The sequence below is a fragment of the Chelonia mydas genome, chromosome 3 (assembly GCF_015237465.2).
Source record: "Chelonia mydas isolate rCheMyd1 chromosome 3, rCheMyd1.pri.v2, whole genome shotgun sequence".
NCBI lineage: Eukaryota > Metazoa > Chordata > Testudines > Cheloniidae > Chelonia > Chelonia mydas.
In genome coordinates this window covers 73,384,146-73,399,880 of record NC_057851.1, presented here as the reverse complement: position 1 = coordinate 73,399,880, position 15,735 = coordinate 73,384,146, and the positions used below count along the sequence as shown (strand labels likewise).

The following is a 15,735-nucleotide window of genomic DNA, read 5'->3' as shown; positions in this document are numbered from 1 at the left end:
GCATGACTTCTCCTGAACTTTCAAAGTATTAGCCTTTCAAAGTCAGTCATTACAGTACAAAATAAGGCCCCAGTCCTGCACATCTGTATGTGTGTGTTTTACTTTAAACATGTGCACACATTTCCAGGACGGAGGTTTTCTCCCATCAATGCTCTGGCATTAGTATCAATTCCCACTAACAAAGAGAGACTAGACCTCACCCCCACTTCCCTGAATGTTTGTGGGGAGAGACCATGTTTAAAACAGATGTATTCATTGTCTAGCTCAGCAACATTTATCAACAGTCCACTTCTCTTTATCCCTCCATATGTCTGAATGTTTAATAAATTTATTTACAAAAGAATATATTGAATCAAGCATTTTAATAGCACACATCAAACCAAGTACAGCCAGTTAGAGGAGGATATAGACTGAGTTACCTGGAAGGATTGTGGGAAGAGCCAGATTATTTAATTCTCATTCTCCCTCACCAAGTGGTGAGTCGGAGGCTTTTGTAATTAAAGCTTGGTGAGAAAGGGTTTTCCTGACCTCTAAGAATTTTTGAGATTTCACATTTTTTCCTGTCCTGAATTGGGACAAAAAGGTGAAATCTCTAAACTTTTCACAAACCAAAGTCTGAAGATATTTTTAGATTGAATCAATTGAACCATTTTGGTTTGATAATTTCAAAATGTTTTATTCTGACTTTGAATTTTTTCTGTACTATTTAATTTTTTTACTATAAATTTGCTTAAACACAGAGCTTTTACATTTTGAAAATGTCAAAACAGGATGTTCTGATCATTTGGAAACTTTTTAGTCAAATGTTTTTAATTTGGGAAATTCCTGCAATGTTTCCATTTCAACAAATCATCATTTTCTGGTGAATAATTTTTTGTTGAATCATGACTACCACTAATTCGGATGCATTTTTCCCTTTTCAGAGAAAGTGGAGCACAGGTGTTTATACTCTTCCTCCTATGTGTGGTTTGGAGATGAGAGAAATCCCAGTGATTCAAAGACTGCTGAATTGTTGGGCAGAGTATGGAACCTACTGATTAGAATGCAGAACAATACACCACCCAGCCCATTTTGCAAGTTACAACTCCCTGCATCAAGGAGGATGTATCACGTCCAAAATGTAATCTGTAAATTATTGGCCTCCAGATACTCAAACCTACATGAGCTAATTAGTTGATCAAGGCAATAAGGAATACTGATATCAATTTTATTCATTCTTTACTATTTAAAAAACAACAAATAAAGCACCTGCAGTCATCTTGCTATGGGTGAAATCCTGGTACAATTGAAGTCAACATCAAAGCTCCCATTGACATCGCTAGAGACAGGATTCCATGGTGTGTCTTTATAAGCACATGTTCCTATGTCTGTTAACCGCATTTTCCCTCTTTCCACACATTGTTTGTTACACTCATTTGGTGTGTCTTGTCTTAAATTAGACTGTAGGGTTTTTAACCTTGTATTTTGTGTGTGTACAGTGCCCAGTACAATGGAGCCCAGATCTTGACTGAGATCTCTGAGTTCCACTGTATTACAAAGAATATTTTTCCTTTGTATATCTCAGAAGATTTTACAAAGAAACATCATTGTCCACTTTCTACAGATGGGGGACCTGAGACAGAAAGAGCATAAGAGACCTGCTCAAGTGGCTGAGACAAGAACTGAACCCAGCTCTTTTACCACCCAGAACTGTAGCTCCATCCAATAGAACACAGGCAACGGGGTTACAGAGAAAACAAAGGATCAACAATGAGTCCAGTGGAACTCTTGCAATGGTTAAAATTAGATGAGTTTTTATTTCACAACATCCAGAATGCTTGACTAGATAAATGTTAAACAAGCTCATTCACAACAGAGCCTTGAAAAAGAAAAATTGAGTACACCTTTCAAAATAAGAATTTGATAATGTCAAAGGCAGCAGAAAAATCAAGAATTATAACTGATATCCGACTTGGCTCATAGCAACAGATAAATGCCACAATTAGCTCCTCCATGCATAAATCAGCCCATAGCAAGGTGGGGTCTAATAAGAGGGTGATATCTATTTGATAGAGTTGCCACCAGCTCCTCATTCAGTTTGTATAAATTGTAGGAGAAAGCAGTTAATCTCCCTCTTTCTAGCTGTAAATGTGTGATGTGTTATTGAAAGCAAATCAGTGTTAGGCCAAACTCTCCCATATAATACTCCCTTACAGCTATGAGTAATCACTTACAATGGTAGAGAATATTTAAAAATATAACTATATCCTAGCTTTCAAATCTATGGGCTAATTAAAAGCAAGCAGGAAGACTGTTAACCAAGGGAATATTTGTATGTAAATAGTAAGAGACAAATATAAAAAAACAGACAAAAAATAAATAGATAAAAAAATACACAAACTATTAGGTAGTAAGAATAAACTCTTCCCTCTAAGAAGCCTCATAAACTCTTTAAGGGGCTCCACATTTACCTTTGATCCATCAGTGGTTTGTCTTTCTTCTCTGACAATTTGGCTTGCAGACCACAAAGAAAATTCCTGGCTTTGTGGTCTAAAGAAGGATCCAGCTAGAGACTCCAGTTTCTTGCTTTTCATGCTCTGTTTGAAGCCTAAACCGCCCCACTTTGAGTCCTCTCTGAGCTGAAGCCACTATGGGTATGTCTACACTGCAATTAAAAACCTGTCACCTGAGCCCAAATGTCTGCACTGTAGCCTGAGCCCTGTGAGCTTGTCAGCTGGCACGGACCAACTTTGGGTGTCTAATTGTAGTGTGGACATAACCTGTGACATTACAGGGTGCAATCCAGACCACTGATGGGCTGTGTCACCCCTGCCCTGCAAAAGTGGGTTCATCACAATTCTTTGTTACTGTAGCTCGCACCTGGGCTGCTCACAAACAGCCTTCCAGCACACAAGTGACGCCCTGAGAGTCTGAGTACAGCTGCAGTCTGCCAGCCACACATCAGTCACACTCTGGCTTCCACCAGCCTTGGTTTCCACTTGCAGGGTGACCCCAACACACTCCCAGGCCTGGAGTTTCCCCCAAAACATGCGTTCTGCACTGTCCATCCCTCTTTTACACAGTCCAGATATATTATGTCCATTGCCTCTCTAAGTGGATCAATACACATCCATTTGCTACCATAAATTGAGTTTCCTACACACAATTCAGTTTAAAGACAACACTGGATTAGTTTTAATTAAAGAATAAAACAAGTTTCTTTAACTACAAGGAGATCTATTTGTACTCATGTAAAACTTACGGCATTAAAGTTGGAAATGTTTACAAGAGAAATAAGATAAGTTTAATCACTGGGAAGTATTTTAACAAACTAGACTTGGTTCAAGATAAAATTCTTACCACATGCTTCCAGCAACAGGACCGACCAAACATCAGGTCAGGATCTCTCTGTAAGTCAAATAGGCTAGTTTCTTTTGTCTTCTTAGGTGCAAGAGTGAGAGCTCAATAGGGAGAGATACCTTGGAATGTTTTTGCCCCCCACTATAAAGTCCAGTTGCCCTTTGAAATGTATTTTCCTAAGGGTTACCCCTAGATGAAGTTCATTCCTGCTGTGAGGATGGAGACAAGGCATCTCTTGGTGAAGGAGGTTCCATGCTGTTGTTTGCTAAGATGTAGATTGTTTGTTCCTGTCCCCCTTTTTTGCCGAAGAATGGCCACTGAATAGGTGATGGCTCATCAATTTTGATGACACCTGGCTAAGACATCATCTTGTTCTTTTGTCTTTGAGAAACTGGTTTACCCACACTTGTCTGGTAAACAGATTTCAGACCTAATTTCAGCATATGTTCATAATGTTGCCACACACATTTCATCATATTATTGACCAGAGAGTTATTCGCTTTCAAACAAAACCTCACAAGGCATATTTTGTACAAAGATTATTACAACAGTGCGTAGGATGTGAATACAGGGGTGCATCCCGTCACAGCCAAACACTTTATCAATGATGTCCACAGCCCCAACTGACTTTACCTGACACTTGCCAATGTCTTACACAGTGACTGAAATTTCATTTCTGGTTCCTAGGCAATTTCATCCTATTTTCCCCATGATTTACACAGGCATTTAAGACATATTCCACCACCTTAAATCTTTAAAAGCTTTAAATTAAAGTAGTTTCCATGGAATTACCAACCTGAAATCCCATCTGACAGGTTTCATAGTTGTCAAGGTCAGAGTCATGAAAAAAACATTGTCACTTGGCTCTAAGCCATACATTCAAATACTCAAGAAATAAATGGGAACAGAGAAATGGGTTAGAAAATGTCTAAGATCTGAGGAACCAGCACAATATGGAGGGGAAAGAGAACTGCAGAAGTAACTAAAATGTGAATGGAATTTTCTTTAAATAAGTAATTTAAATAACATCAGAGGGGGAAATTCCAGTGTTCAAAAAAGAGTTAGTAATATTGCAAGTGTGTTCTGCTATAAAAGGAAAGAGATTCCAGAGGACAACAAATAGTTTAATGCTTTAGTTTGCTCTATGAAGCTAATGTGAACTAATGAAATTAGCAATGAATGAAACAGAAAACAAAGGAATTGAAAGATTGCAGGGAGCCCAGCCTTGCAGCAAATTAACTCCTTGATTCTGTGTTTCAAAATAAAGTAGCAAACTCGCTAGGAAAGGGTAGGATAAAGTAACATATCCAAGAGAGCTCAGACAGCAGAAGGTTTGAGCAAAAACCAAAAAACAAAAACTGCAAGCCATGTAGGATTATGTCTGTTAGTTACATCTGTGACTTTCTCATGTGACAGTGAAAAAAGATCACAGAAAAAGATACTGAACAAGGAACTTTTTTAGAATAAGTTATTATTCCTAAATCTATTCCTCCTCTCTCTCTCTCTGCTTCGCTATAGAACTTCTGTCTAGAAATTTCCCCAGTTCTCCTTCCTCCTCATTTCCTACAAAAGGGTATAGTATAAACAAAGAGGACACAGAGCCCTGCAAATCTCCAACTCTCACACCTTTTTTCTTCTGTCTTTATCAGAATTAGTATTTAATAATAAATTACAGATCTTGTGAACCTCTTGTTCCCCATACATTCACCAAGTATTCTGTATGTGGGCATACTCTGTCTTGGCATTTGAAAGCCACCTAGACCAACATACTCTGGGTTTCCAGTCACTGCTGTATAATTGGAATGGCTAACTATAGCTGCTAACTTTGGCTGATGCAGCTGTAGCCTTGGAAAAATAGTAAGACATCAGCACTGGGAATTCTGTTCTAATTAGGTTCTTACACTACACTTAACCCCATGATATCTAACCTCTTCCCATAAACTAAAATGTCATCCATATAAATTTCTGCTTTTTCCAGGTTGGCAGAATCTGGCTCATTTTCCTTTGGGAGATTTCTAGGAAACTGGGATTGTAAACAGGAGGCAAGAAAAGCAATGTATTCTGAATAGCGGTATAGAAATAGACAATTTGGCACTCTGAGGGTGGAATAGAAGTTGCTAGAATCCATAAGCCGGATCTAGTCTGGAGAATGGGGTTGAACAATTAACTTGGAGGTTATATCTTCCAAGGTGGGAAAAATATATCTTTTTTCAATCAAGCTTTTTTTGGTTTATGCAGAGATGGACATGCCCATATATTTGCAGAACAGGCGTTATATGGGCATACCACTCTGTCAGCTCAGTAATGTGTTCTATCACATAATCCTTTTACTCCTATCCATTTCCTCCCTAATTTTGGAAAGCAGTAGGAATGGCACCATGTGGCCTGTGCTGAGTGCATAATGTATCTTCTTTAAATCAGGTAATTTTCTCTGACCACTGTCCCAACGTCCTCTGATGTGATGTCACAAGTAATAGATACACACATTTTGCCTTTGTACTATGACCTCATAGGGGACCCATGCACAGCTGGGTTCTGAGTCACAAACAACCATTACCTATATGAATTCCCCAAAACTGCTCCTCTACACAGTGGAAATATCTTGATTCTGTTGAAAATGGAAGCCTTCCATACCATAGACATGAGGACAGGATTTGTCATTAAGAGTACAAATTCAGTGTCCTAATATTATCTTGGATTTTTGTGCTTTTTGACTGTTGCTGTACTTGCTAAAGTTTGGTCCTCTGCTTGTGTTTGTGTGGGAGTGAGAAGTATGGCAAGGACTATGCCACAACTCCAGTATCACTTGTAATAAAAAAAAAAGTTGTCCATTTTAGCAAAGCAGACATTATGCAGTTTTGTCTTTGTAGTTGAGTGCTGATTTATGTTATATGACACCAGAAATAGATTATTTGACTATGCATTAGTTTTATGACTCATCCAGCCATTTGTAAGGTAATGTGTTGTCAGACTGAGTATCCTAGATATCGAACAGAACTTTTTAGAATTTGAGGTTACAAAGAGAAGCTGGCAAACTTGAACTCTTTGAAATCAGCTCTTTTTTTAAAGTCGACTTTCTAATACAACTCTTGGAATAGTATGTCCTGAATTTGGGGGGAAAAAACTTTTAAAATTATGACTTTTCCTACTTCTCTGTTGATGTTTATAAGAGTTCTAGTGCTGTCAAAGGCATAGATTCAACAAATGCATTTCTTTTCTGCTAACTTCTTTCAGGTACCCTAACTTTAGATGTTACATGTAACTACAGTAGATCCAAAATTTTGATACAGAAATGTGATTTTGAAGTTGACTGTGTCCCTTTAAACATTCAGAGCCCAGTCTTGCACCACACTGGCATATAGAATCCCCTAATATCAGTAGACGCAACAGACACACAAAATTCCCTTTTTTAGGCAAAAGGAGTTGTTTAAATTGAATGGTTATAGGACTCAGAAATGTAGTTCAAAACAAACAGACAAAACATTTTACTTTTTACAAAATTTCCTATCAGCTGCAGTCCTCTAATATATTTAGTAGTGATGCCTCTAATGTATTTAATACACTTTTGAGTAATGTACAGTAATGAGCAAAAACCAGACATTTTGTAATAGTCAATCTTTATTTAGCTTAACAGAGAGTGAGGTTTAATGGCTAAAGCAGGGGGCTGGCTATATTTTATTCACAACATGGACAAATTACTTAATTTCTTTGTCCCTCAGATCACTCATCACTTACATGTGTATAATATTTACTTATCTCCTGGGTATAATATTTACCTATCTTCTGGGTTGTTTCCTTGTGATCCCAATCTTACTGTCTGTATCTATCTGTTGTCTCCTGTTTTGTACTTAAATAGTGAGATCTTTGGGGCAGGGGCTGTCTTTTTGTTCTGTGTTTGTACAGCACCCATATATAGTGGGGTCCTGGTCAATGATCAAGGCTTCTAGATGCCATTGTACAAATAATAAATAATAATTAGTAATTAATGTTTGAAAAGTGCTCTGGTAATTTTGAATTAAAGGCAGTATAGAGGTGTAAATAATTGTTACATTACTTGTTCACATGAATGCTAGCAGTAACAAGTGTACTATTCTGATGTATCTTATTTATATACAGCATTAATAAATAGGAAAGGAAGCTTTCTATGTGCATTAGGAATGTTGCAGAAGACTCTTTTAGCAATTTTTAGATGATGCGTTTTAGAAATCTTTTTTGCCTTTCAGTTTGATTAATTTGTTCTATTGGTGGTTCTATGGCTCCTGGTTTTTGCAAGAAAATTACACCTGTGCATTTTCATTAACTAGTGCCGGTCTCACATTTCACATAAAGCTAATAGTACCCAGCTCCTGGGCTTTTGGTGACAATGAAGGGCAGTGAAACTCTTCCCCTTGAAAATTGGTAACAGAGTGCTTTTATTCTCCAAAACATAAAGGAATTTTAAAATTCCAGTCAGAAACATTTTGCCCTGTTTTAGTGAGATAAAATATTTGATTATGCATGTGGTGTACACTAATGTAGTTTGGCATGAGCAATTCAAGTGTCACTGCCTCCTCCAACGAGAAAGTGTCATTCTAATAATGAACCCAACTGAATATAAATTCTTCAGCGAGTGGAAACATACTGCATAGTGGAGATTTTTTGGTTGGTTGTTTATTTTCTTGTAAACGTTTCTCACAATCTACAAAAAACATTGGTTTCTCATTGCAGACTTCTATTATAATTTATCCTGCAGTATCATCTAGAGGCCCTAGTCAGGACAGGGGCTCCACTGGACTAGGTACTGAACACATGTACAAGATGGCTTCTGCCCCGAAGAACTTGTAATCCACATACATGATGAGAGACACTGTACATCTATTATTGTATAGATATTATAATGCCTTTGGCCCAGATCCCCAGACATATATAGGCTCTTGAATGCCATTGATTTCATTGAAAGTTAGGAACCTAAATGCCTTTGAGGATCTGGGACTTTGTTCTTATACTCTGAGGGGCAGATTCTCTGTTGGCCCTTTGCACTGCTCAGGCAGAGTAGAGGGCCTAGGTGCAGCCAGATCTGGCTATCTGAGATCCCACACACCTGTGAATGAGCTCTCAGGTGGCTCTGAGCTGATGTAGCCAGCACCTGTACCTCCAGCCCATCCCTCACTCACTCACTTCTGGCATTGGAGTTGTGTTGAGGACATGGCTGAAGCATGCTGCATTCCTGTTAAACTCAACTGGTGTACAGTCCCTTATGGATTGTTAGCTGGCGTAAATTAGCTCAGTGGCTCTCAACCTTTCCAAACTACAGTACCCATTTCAGGAGTCTGATTTGTCTTGCTTACTCCCAAGTTTCACCTCACTTAAAAACTACTTGCTTACAAAATCAGACATGAAAATACAAAAGTGTCACAGCGCACTATTACTGAAATATTGCTTACTCTCTCATTTTTATCATATTATAAAATAAATCAATTGGTATATAAATATTGTACTTACATTTCAGTGTATAGAGCAGTATCAACAAGTCATTGTATGAAATTTTAGTTTGTATTGACTTCACTAGTGCTTTTTATTTGCCTAGTTTTACAACAGGCTACATATCTAGCTGTGTTGATGTACCCCCAGGAAGACCTCTGCGTACCCCCAGGGGTACACCATACCCCTGGTTGAATATTAGATCACCCCAGGATGATCTAAGCATTTCAGGGCCCAGATTAGTCTAGAGAATCAGAGAGCCATAAGCAGCCCCATGTCAAGTTCCGCCCCCAATCCCCCTTCCAACTCAACTGCACCAAGCAGAAACCAGACAAAGCAGAGAATATGAGCTGACTGTCCAATTGAAAATGTCCGTGATAAAGTGATAAGAGATCTAAGTGAAACTGAGCAGAGGTGATGCCAGGGACTCCTCAGTCCTGACAGACTGATGTAAATGGCATAGCACAGCCCATGTAACTGCAGAGTACTATTTTTACATATGTTGCCCCACAACTTAACAGCCCTTAAGTGCTTCCATTTTCTTCTGCCTTGCCAATAAGCTATTATATTTAGAGATGGAAGGTGGGCACACAATGAATAATTGTTCCATCCTAGAAAGAGCTATGAGGCAACACAGGAGAAATCAATTAAGCTCCATCAACAAAGAGGCAAGGGGCAGAAAAGGCATAAGAATGTTACTGTACTAAAGTGAATTCTGGCAATACCTCTGGAACCAACTCTCTTTGTAAGCTACAGAAAAATAAATACCAAAGTCTATCCTATTAATCACAAGCAATTAGACACACCTTTCCCATTGCACTGAAATCATCATTAGACTTAATCTTGTCTGTCATATTACAATAAAATGGCCTTTTCTATGGAGTTAATTCTATGCTTTTCTGTGTAGTGATATACCCCTGCTGGTACACTAGGAATCATGACTAAAATAGTACACAACAGCTCTTGAATAGCTACCTGACAACATAAAACAAATATTTATCTAGAAGACAAGAAGGGTGATTAATGAACCCCCTGCTCAAAGCAGGGCCAATCCCCAATTTTTACCCCGACCCCAAAATGGCCCCCTCAAGGATTGAACTTACAACCCTGGGTTTAACAGGCCAATGCTCAAACCACTGAGCTATCCCTAGATAGAGCATATGGGGGGAGGGATAGCTCAGTGGTTTGAGCATTGGCCTGCTAAACCCAGGGTTGTGAAGTCAATCTTTGAGGGGGCCATTTTGGGATCTGGGGCAAAAATTGGGGATTGGTCCTGCTTTGAGCAGGGGGTTGGACTAGATGACCTCCTGAGGTCCCTTCCAACCCTGATATTCTATGATTAGCATCCTGTACAAAAACATCAACCTACCTGGAAATAAAGATACTAGATACTCAAAAATCACAACAATACCATCTCTTCTTATTGTGCTTTTTGAGTGATTTAGTTATATTTTGGTATGTCTCCATCTACTTGTGCTACTTAAAATCAAATTTCTAAGTCTTGGGTAAGGCTTTACCAACCTGTTTTCATAAACTACAAGAATCTTAATGCATTAAATGCTTTAAGACAACAGAAAATCCCAAATCTGTTGATGTAATTAATCATCTAGGGACCAGATTCTACCACTCTTTTTGCACACTGCCTGAAACAGATGTGTCTATAACTGTACTACTGGGAAGTGCTTTTCGAAATGCCAGATAAATACATACTGTTTTTCCATCTCAACATGGCTGCTAAGATCAATAACTGAAGTTGACATTCATCTGCCAAGCACCAAAGCATCCACTTTTCCTTGTATGCTTCCTACTGTTACATTTAAGATAACTGAACACATGACACTGAAAGAGAGAACAAGATGGATAACTGGTAACTTACAGAATAGGAAGCCAGAGAGAGAAATCAAATATACCTACGTCATTGGCTTGGTGACTGCCCCATGGCCACAATTTTCAAACTGGGAACCTAAACTTAGGCTGTTAAACTTAGATTTTATGCATCTAAATATTGGTCTGAACTTTTATTTTAAGTGGGAGGTCTGTCAGCATCTACAGATTTCAACCTGTAATAATCCCACATGAATTGTGGGTGGGTAGCTTCCCCATAAACATTCCACAAACAGAAGGTAGATGAAAAGCAATGATTTATTATTTTTTAAAATCTCATGATTTTAAGCCAATCATGTGTTGTATTAATTTAGATGGAATATATGAGCTAAAGGTGTTAACATGACCCTGACTGTCCAATGTTAAACAAGGTTTGGGATTTGGTATTCAGAAACCTCAGCCTGTTTAGTCCCATGACAAACACACCATTAAAATTCCTCTTAACATTTTATTAAAGATATATAAAAAAGAAGGAAAAACAGTTTAAGTAATTGAAATTTAAAATATTAAACAGGGCTTTCATTTTAACAGCATCTCTTGTTCCTTTTCTCTTTAGTTGGAGAGAGTTTTTCAAAGGAAAAAGACCCTTGTTTGACAGTCATTTAGATGGTATCAAATATGGCAATAACTGTTCTTTTGGAGGGAAAGAAGAGTTGAGATGGGCTGGAGAGGTAATTCCTGCTGCTGCTGTTAAAATTTGATCCCATTTCCTAGTAAGACAAAAACACAAGAGGGAAGAGGAAAGAACTGCAATGATAGAAGATGCAGCTTCTGTGTCTGGTGGTTGACTTTTACTTGAAACTTCACTCCAAGACTTAGCAAACTTGTACCACATCGGGCTGTTTAGGGCACTGCTGTTAGATGCCTCTTCCAGTCACAGACTCACAGCAAAGTTGCAAAGTATGCAGTCTTGGCTGCTAAGCCAGAGTCATTTTAAACAGAGGGGGAAAGGGGCGAGAGATAGAAAAAAGACAAGAAATAATGTAGGGAAAGAAAAGGACACATGGGGGGCGGACATAGCCTCACATCCCAGCTGGTGTTTGAGATTTAGCTGAGACTGGCAGAGGTGGTGATGTCATCTGCCTCCCTCTCTCTGGCTCGGTGTGGTCAGCACATCTTTCAGGATTAGTATCGAAGAAGGCCTGGGATCCCAGAAGATGATGGGGGTAGCAGCAATGATGATAAAACTCGCTCCAGTAGCTGTTTTTTTTCTCCCCAAAGTCTCTTTAAGGACCCCAAAAGGGAGTGATGAGTGGAACAGTCAATCCCCTCATTATTTTGTCCACCAATTAGGTCTAGTTTCCAACACACCAATTTGGGGTCACTGGTTTCTGGTTCCACACTTCTCTTGTTTACCAACAATGATCTTAATATAGTACTTGAATTATATCAGTAGATCTTTTTGTATGAATTAATTTAGTCCATCTCATTTTTTCACCTTTTCTCATTTACATTTATTATTATAGCTTATTGTGGACATCTTATGAACTTTAAGAACATAAAAATGGCCCTACTGGGTCAGACCAAAGGTCCATCTAGCCCAATATCCTGTCTTCCAATAGTGGCCAATGCCAGGTGCCCCAGATGGAATGAACAGAACAGGTAATCAAGTGATCCATCCCCCGTCGCTCATTCCCAGCTTCTGGCAAACAGAGGCTAGGGACACCATTCCTGCCCATCCTGGTTAATAGCCATTGATAGACCTATCCTCCATGAATTTATCTAGTTCTTTTTTGAAGCCTGTTATGGTCTTGGCCTTCACGACATCCTCTGGAAGGAGTTACGCAAGTTGACTGTGCATTGTGTGAAGAAATACTTCCTTTTATTTGTTTTAAACCTGCTGCCTATTAATTTCATTTGGTGACCTCTAGTTCTCGTGTTATAAGAAGGAGTAAATAACACTTCCTTGTTTACTTTCTCCGTACCCGTCATTATTTTATAGACCTCTATCATATCCTCCCTTAGCCATCTCTTTTCCAAGCTGAGAAGTCCCAGTCTTATTAATCTCTCCTCATATGGAAGCCATTCCATGCCCCTAATAATTTTTGTTGCCCTTTTCTGAAACTTTTCTAATTCCAATATATCTTTTTTGAGATGGGGAGACCACGTATGCACACAGTATTCAAGATGTGGGCATACCTTGGATTTATATAGAGGCAACATGATATTTTCTGTCCTATTATATATCCCTTTCTTAATTATTCCCAGCATTCTGTTTGCTCTTTTGTCTGCTGCTGCACATTGAGTGGATGTTTTCAGAGAACTATCCACAATGACTCCAAGATCTCTTTCTTGAGTGGTAATAGCTAATTTAGATCCCATCATTTTATATATATAGTTGGGATTATGCTTTCCAATGTGCATTACTTTGCATTTATCAACATTAAATTTCATCTGCCATTTTGTTGCCCAGTCACCCAGTTTTGAGAGAGTCTTTTGTAGTTCTTCGCAGTCTGCCTGGGTCTTAACTATCTTTAGTAATTTTGTATCATCCACAAATTTTGCCACCTCACTGTTTATCCCTTTCTCCAGATCATTTATGAATATGTTGAACAGAACTGGTCGCAGAACAAACCCCTGGGGGACACAACTATTTAGCTCTCTCCATTCTGAAAACTGTCCATTTATACCTATCTTTTGTTTCCTATCTTTTAACCAGTGACCAATCAATGAGAGCACCTTCCCTCTTATCCTGTGGCAGCTTACTTTAGTCGGTCATTTTTCTGCACTGGCCAGGTACAGACAGTCGAGAAGTGCATGTCCCTTCACTTCAGGGAGTGTGGGTCAGGTTTTTCCGATACCAACTCACACACCTTAGTTCTGTGCCTTCATATTTTTATTTGATCCGTCAGCCAGATCAAATAAAAAATAAAACAGACCAACCAGTCAGGGTAGACCACATTGTTAATGTGGTTAGTATGGCTTATAATTGATGCATACTTATCTCCTTGTAGCCAATTGTCAGTTAATCATATAAGTTAGACATATTTATCTCCTGTAGACAATTGGGTCTTAAATGTGGTTAATGTGGGTTTGATAAGTAGATAGGAGTCAACACAAAGTGTTATCTGGTTGCAGCGCATCCTGACCGCAAGTTTCTGTTTAATTCTGCAAAGCTTGTTTTCTTGAAGCATCTGGAAGTTTGAGGCCTAATATTGCTAAAACCCTTGTTCATTGCTAGCTTGACAATACTTTTGTTCAAATTAATCATGTTTCTTCAGAACTCTTGGGTGAATACCGTCTGGTCCTGGTGACTTATTGCTGTTTTATTTATCAATTTGTTCCAATACCTCCTCTAATGACCATTCAGTCAGGGACAGTTCCTCAGATCTGTCACCTAAAAAGAATGGCTCAGGTTTGGGAATTTCCCTCACATCCTCATCCATGAAGACTGATGCAAAGAATTCATTTAGTTTCTCCTCAATGGCCTTATTGTCCTTGAGTGCTCCTTTAGCACCTCGATCGTCCAGTGGACCCACTGGTTGTTTAGCACACTTCCTGCTTCTGATGTACTTTAAAAAAAAATTTTGCTATTACTTTTTGAATCTTTGGCTAACTGTTCCTCAAATTCTGTTTTGGCCTTCCTAGTTGTATTTTTATACTTCATTTCCCAGTGTTTATGCTCCTTCCATTTTTCCTCATTAGGATTTAACTTCCACTTTTTAAAGGATGCCTTTTTGCCTCTCACTGCTTCTTTTACTTTGTTGATTAGCCACGGTGGCACTTTTTTGGTTCTCTTACTCTGGTTTTTAATTTGGGGTATACTTTTAAGTTGAGCGTCCATTATGGTGTCTTTAAAAAGTTTCCACACAGCTTGCAGAGATTTCACTTTTGGCACTGTACCCTTTAATTTCTGTTTAACTAACCTCCTCATTTTTGTGTAGTTCCCCTTTCTGAAATTAAATGCTACAGAGTTGGGCCACTGTGGTGTTTTTCCTGTCACAGGGATGTTAAATTTAATTATTTTATGGTCACTATTACCAAGTGGTCCAGCTATATTCACCTCTTGGACCAGATGCTGTGCTCCGCTTAGGACTAAATCAAGAATTGCCTCTCCTTTGGTGGGTTCTAGGACTAGTTGCTCCAAGAAGCAGTCATTTAAGGTGTCAAGAAACAATCTCTGCATCCCATCCTGAGGTGACATGTACCCAGTTAATATGGGGATAATTGAAATCCCCCATTATTATTAATATTGAGTTTATTTTAATAGACTCTCTAATCTCCCTGAGCATTTCACAGTCACTATAACCATCCTGGTCAGGTGGTTGGTAATATATCCCTACTCCTATATTCTTATTATTAGAGCATGGAATTTCTATCCATAGAGATTCTATGGTACAGTTTGATTCATTTACGATTTTTACTTCATTTGATTCTATGCTTTCTTTCACATATAATGCCACTCCCCCACCAGCATGACCTGTTCTGTCCTTCCAGTATATTTTGTACCCTGCTATTATTGTATCCCATTGATTATCCTCATACCACCAAGTTTCTGTTATGCCTGTTATATCAATATCCTCATTTAATACGAGGCACTCTAATTCACCCATTTTATTATTTAGACTTCTAGTATTGGTATATAAACACTTTAAAAACTTGTCTCCTTTTAGCTATCTGCCAGTACATGATATACTTGAATGGGACTCTTTTATTTGACTGGCTTCAGAGAGGTAGCCGTGTTAGTCTGTAACAGCAAAAAGAACGAGGAGTACTTGTGGCACCTTAGAGACTAACAGATTTATTTGAGCATAAGCTTTCATGGGCTAAAACCCACTTCAAAGGATGCATGCAGTGGAAAATACAGTAGGAAGTATATACACACACACACAGAGAACATGAAAAAATGGGTGTTGCCATACTCACTATAACAAGAGTGATCAATTAAGGTGAGCTATTATCAGCAGGAGAAAAAAAAACCTTTTGTAGTGATAATCAGGATGGCCCATTTCCAACAGTTGACAAGAAGGTGAGAGTAACAGTGGGGGGGATGCGGGGCAGGGAGAATAGTTTTACTTTGTGTAATGACCCATCCACTGCCAGTCTTTATTC

General features: G+C 38.6%; 1 protein-coding gene across 12 annotated transcripts in view; it reads left to right on the top strand.

The window, feature by feature from the left end:
- Nucleotides 1-15,735, top strand: part of MCHR2 (melanin concentrating hormone receptor 2) — an 80,664-nt gene that overhangs the window by 13,255 nt on the left and 51,674 nt on the right. For 2 of the 12 annotated variants that reach the window (XR_006289516.1, XR_006289517.1), the window contains exon 4: nucleotides 1,604-2,798. The exons of 4 other annotated variants lie outside the window; for them this stretch is intronic. The gene's annotated coding sequence lies outside the window, so the exon portion shown is untranslated. Of the gene's footprint in view, nucleotides 1-923; nucleotides 1,520-1,603; nucleotides 2,799-15,735 lie in introns of those variants that run through there. 6 more of the 12 variants (XR_006289514.1, XR_006289515.1, XR_006289512.1 and 3 more) reach the window with 5 other exon arrangements.